This window comes from Acomys minous (genome assembly GCF_964271855.1).
Source record: "Acomys minous genome assembly, chromosome: 19".
NCBI classification, from domain to species: domain Eukaryota; kingdom Metazoa; phylum Chordata; class Mammalia; order Rodentia; family Muridae; genus Acomys; species Acomys minous.
Genome location: NC_140499.1, coordinates 3,156,791 through 3,162,790, shown reverse-complemented (window position 1 = coordinate 3,162,790; position 6,000 = coordinate 3,156,791).

The following is a 6,000-nucleotide window of genomic DNA, read 5'->3' as shown; positions in this document are numbered from 1 at the left end:
AACAGGCCATTCAAGAGTTTCACACCAAACAGCTTGTGTCCCTTGCATTGGATAATCCCACTGTCCAAAATTTGGTTTAGCCTTGATAAATGAGTGTCCAGTGACAGGTAAGACCATGGAGGCCCCTACCAACCTAGGATAGGGCAACTGTGTTTTGAGACAGCCGTACCAAGAATGGCCTAATGTCATGGCAACCTAAGACAGGAGCTCATTTAATTTACATAAAGTGGGACCTTTTGGGAACTGTTAGGCTTGGGCCCCCTGGGGCCATGCCCTAAATGGTATACAATTGTTCTTCTGTCCTGGCAGCTTCCTGTTGTGAACATTGTGCCTCCCTGGGTTGACCAAAAGTTCATGTTTTGCACCCTGGTTACCTTGGTTTCGTGGTTCCTCTTTCCTGGGGACTTCCTATCTACATCGTCTTATATTTTTCCACCTTCCTCTGTACTGTATAAAAGGCCATGACCTCTCCTCATTAAATGGCATTCTCTTAGAATGGATGACCTGCTGTCTTGAGTATTCTTCAATCCGCAGTTCCTCGCTCAATACGTCAGGGCAATTACAGAGCAGTCGCTGCACACAAGTGTATATGCACTACCCCATATGTATACATTCCCACTAAACACATAAAACATGAATAGAAGAACTATTGGAAAAGATTGCTGTTATCCATCTGGATCCTACATATACACACATATGAACATAAAATTGAATGCACATAGGTGGGAACATATATATACATACACAAATGAAAACAACAGATCACAAATGTGATTTGTGTTTGATTGTTTATAAAAGCATTATGTATATTTACAATATATGTACTCATGAAGGATTCTTTATGAAGTTTAATGTATATTTGGCCTAGTTATATAAAAGTTTATTCTTATGCAAGTGTCCAGGAACATGTTCAAAGAGTCACAGAGCTAAAAAGAAATATATGGAGAGTTTTAGTTTCATTTTTTCATTTCCAAGCTAAAGAAACTGAGAAATGTGATAGTTATATTGCAATACCCTAAATGTGAGTAATAACTCAAGATTCTTGATTGCTAGATGGCAGAATTCACGATTATTTTTTCATATCTCTGTCAGTGATTTTCAAAACTCCTTTTACATTAGTATCAACTGGGGAGTGCTTTTGAAATAACTATACGCACATGTCATTCTACAGATTCTGATAAAATTATCCTGCAATGGGCCTTGTCCTTTACATGTGGTTCTCTTATATAGCCGCAGTGGAGATCCTACTGTGTCTTTCTGTGTGTAGAGTTGCTATTTTCATTAACTCTGAAAATAGAAGGTCAGGAGCCAATGCAGTATGATATTTACTGCATTGAACCTAGAAGTGTGGCCTCTATTTAACTTGCTTTCAGATATATTCTCAATTAATACCATCACTAAAATCATGGTGTGGCTTCTCCTCTCAAGACAGAGAGCACTAAGCTAGAGTATTAGTCTCCCCCCACCACACATACACATACACACATATGATGTGGGAGTTCTGACTTACACATGTATGTGTATTTGTGATGTGTATGTTTGTATGCAAGCATGCATATACATGTGGATATGTAGACACCAGAGGTCATCCTTGGGTTCCTCAGATTGATGCCCACCTAGTTTGTAAGGCTGGTTTTCCAACTTTCACCTGGAATTTTTCTATATAACTAAGCTAGCTAACCAGCAAGCTCCAGGGAGTTATGTCTCTGCTTCTCCAGCTTTGGAATTCAAAGTGTACAGCATTTCACTACTTTTTCCAATGGTTGAAGAACTTGAACTCAGGTCCCTGTGCTTGAAAAGCAAGAACTTTACTCCCTAAGCTAGCTCCCAATATTGGGGTAGCATGTACTCTTGATGTAAAGTGCTGGCCTGTTAAAATTATTTCTTAACCTTTGGAAGATGTGAAATCAGTTTTCTTCAAAGTAACAGCACTTAGTGTATCATCCACTAGACCCTCATGTTCAAAAGTAATTGATCAACAAGTAATGTGTGTGTGTGTGTGTGTGTGTGTGTGTGTGTGTGTGTGTGTGTATGTGTGTGTGTGTGTGTGTGTGAGTGTGTCCATGTGCTTTATATTTATTACACTTTAGTTGTTTGCCTTTTGGGGGTGATATTGCATTTTGTTTTCTAGATTTGGGGTGCTTGTTGTTGTATTGGTTTTTTGATTAAAAATGTAAAGGTAGATGGGCAAGAAGAGAATCTGGACAGACTTGAGGAGGGGGAAATATGATAAAAATATATTTAAATATAAAAATCATTTTAAATGGGATTCCAAGATAGCAGCACCAAACACCCACTGTATCTGATCTACAGGAAGGTGACTAAGGACTTGACTAGGAACTATAGACTGAAAGACCTGGAGAAGACTAGGTGAGAGGGATCTGCACAGTGCAGATTTCAGGCAGGTCTGGCCACAGGTAATCCAACAGCCCATGAAGAATGAGGGTCCCAGTCCCCAGAATCTGGACCAGAAACACCCACAAACTGCAATCATGGACTATAGTATGCAGTCTGTTTTTGTAACTGAGATCTAGACAGTGAAGCAACAGAGCTCCTGGCCTGAGGAAATCTCAGGAAAATGGGTGGATCTGTCCTCAGACTGCCCCATCCGCCCCATGCCAGTCCACAGAAAGCCCCCAGGTGCCACATGGGCACACAGATGGCAGTGGACACTCTATCCAGACACAGCTGCATGGTCTGAATGGGACTGGGCAGAAACCTAGCAATCTGCCCCAGCAGACTGGTCTTGCGCAATTTGGCAGAACTGATGCAGCCTAGCAAGGCTCCACAGCCCAGCAGGGCTTCACACACTCATGGGAGAGGTTGGGCAGGCCTGAGGGGATAGGGCAAAAAACTAAGCAGCCACCCCAACCCAACAGGAGTTGCCAGCAATCAGAAGGGACTGAGCTGCCACAGATGGACAGTCTGAGTTGGACTAGGCAGGAACATGGCTACTGGACCCAGAGGACTGTCCCTGCACAATTGGGAAAAACTGACCAGGCCTGCCATGTTCCATAGCCTAGCAGGACCTCTCACACTCTTGGAAGATGATGGACAGACCTGAGGGGCTAGCCACCCAACCAACAACAATCAAAAGTTATAGCTGCTCTGTCCCTGGTTGGTGGAACCTAAGCCCACTACCTGGAGGGATCAAGCAGAAACCTTAATGACTGAGAAAAGCCAGCATGAGTACAGGCACTCTAGGGTGATCTGAGGCTAGGACGAAAAGCCCCAAGACCAGAGGGCATAGTATTCAAAGCCCAGCCAAAGACAGGATGACTGGCTCTACATACACTACCTTGAACTTATCCTGAGGGTGCAGGGCACCAGTACCTACCTCTGTTGAACCAGTGGGGAGCCTTTGGTGTGTATCAAAGTCTTCTGGAGCTGAAACCAGGTCCCCTGCCTATTCCAGGGAAGAGTTCCTTAATCCCCACAGGCAAGGGTTCTTGACCTATACTTGCTCACAAACAATCTTCTCTCAACAACCAGTGAAGGATACCAGAAACTACCGTCCAACATCGTAGACAACAAGATGGCTAAAGGACAGTGTAAGAACACAAAACACATACACACACAAAAACCCACAAAATATATGACATCTCCAGATCGAGCTATCCCAAAGGAAGTAACCCTGACAACTCAAACACAATTGAAATTTACAAAAATGACCTCAAATCCTTTGTAATGAAGATGATAATGTAGGAAATTAATAAAATCCATAAACAAATGCAGGAAGATTCAGCCAAACAGTTTGAAGACATAAAAGAGGGTATATAGAGAGGCACTGGAAAAATACAGAAAAATACAAACAATCAGATGAAAGAAATCAATGAAACAGTTCAAAATCTGAAGATGAAAGTGGGAACAATGATAAAGACACAGACAGAAGAAAAATGAGAATGAGAGACCTTAGATAAGAAAGCAAGCACTACAGAGGTAAGCTTCTCTAACAGAATTTAAGATATGGAGAAATGAATCTTGAGACTAGAAGATACAATCATAGAAAGTGAAGCAACCATCAAAGAAAATGCTAAATCTGAAAAATCCCTGACACAAAACATCCAAGAAGTCAAGGACACCATGAAAAGATGAAACCTGAGGATAATAGGCATTGAGGAAAGAGAAGATGCCAGACTCCAAGACACAAAAAATATTTTCAACAAAATCATAAAATTTCCCTAATTTAAAGAAGGAGATGTATATAAACATACAAGAGGCCTACAAAACACCAAATAGAATAGACCAGAAAAAAAACTTCCTTGTCACATAATAATCAAACACAAAATATATAGAACAAAGAAAAATATTAAGAGTGGCAAGAGAAAACAGCCAAGTAACATATAATGGCAAACCTATCAGAAGTATACCCAGCTTCTCAGCAGAGACATAAAAGCCAGAAGGACCTGGACAGAGGGCCTGCAAACCATAAGAGACCACAGATGCCAGGCTAGGATACTATACACAGTGAAACTATCAATAACTATTGATGGACAAAACAAAATTTTCCATGACAAAAGTAAATTCAAACAGTAACTATCCACAAATCTGGCCTTACAGAAGTTCCTAGAAGAAAAATTCCAACCCAAAGTGATGAGGTACAACCAAAATTACACAAGAAATAAATAACTACACCATTGTAAAATATAACCACACAAACGCACTACTGCAAACAACATCAAAATCAAGGGACTTAACAGTCACTGGTCATTAATATCTTTCAACATCAATGCTCTCAATTCTCCAATAAAAAGGCACAGACTACCTACCTGTATGGATGCATAAACAAGACCCAACATGTTGCTTCATTCAAGAAATACATCTCAGCCACAAGGATAGACATTACCTCAGTGTAAAAGGCTGGAAAAAGGTATTCCAAGCAAATGGACACAAGAAGCAAGTTGGTGTAGCCATTTTAATATCTAATAAAATAGACTTTCAGCCAATATTTACCAAAAGAGATGAGGAAGGGCACTTTTTATTCATCAAAGGTAAAGTCAACCAAGAGGACCTCACAATTAGAACTTCTATACTCCCAATACAATGACACCCACATTTGTAAAAACAAACAAACAAACAAAAACAAAGCTTAAACCACTCATTGATCCCCAAACATTAATAGTAGGAGACTTCAACATGCCACTTTCACCAAAAGATAGGTCATTGAAATGGAAACTAAACAGAGAAATAATGACACTAACCAATGTCATGAAGCAAGTGGATCTAATAGATATCTACAGAACTTTTCATCCAAACACAAAGGATTATACCTTATTCTCAGCACCCCATGGAACTTTCTCCAAAATTGATCATATAGTAGGTCACAAAGTAAACCTCAACAAATTCAAGGAGATTGAATTAATACCTTGTATCCTATAAGATCACCAAGTTCTAAAGCTGTATTACAAAAACAACAGAAATAACAAAAAGCCTACACACACATGGAAACTAAACAACTCTCTACTTAATGGCACCTGGGTTAGGGAAGAAATAAATAAAGAAATTAAGGAATTCCTGAAATACAATGAAAATGAAGGAACAACATACCCAAATTTGTGGGACACACTGAAAGAAGTGTTAAAAGGAAAATTCAAAGCATTAAGTGCCTTTATAAAGAAATTGGAAATATCTCCTACAAGCAACTTAATGACACATCTGGAAGCACTAGGAAAAAAAGAAGCAGAAACTCCAAAGAGGAGTAGACTTCTGAAAATATTCAAACTCAGGGCTGAAATTAATGAATTAGAAACAAAGACAACAATTCAAAGAATCAACAAAACCATGAGCTGGTTCTTTGAGAAAATCAACAAGATAGACAACGGTTATCCAAACTAACTAAAAGGCAGAGAGACAGTATCAAAATCAACAAAATCAGAAAGGAAAAGGGATACATAACAACAGACACTGAAGAAATACAAAGAATCATAAGATCCTATTTTAAAGGCATATATGCCACAAAATTTGAAAATAAGGGAAATGGACAATTTTCTTGACCAATTC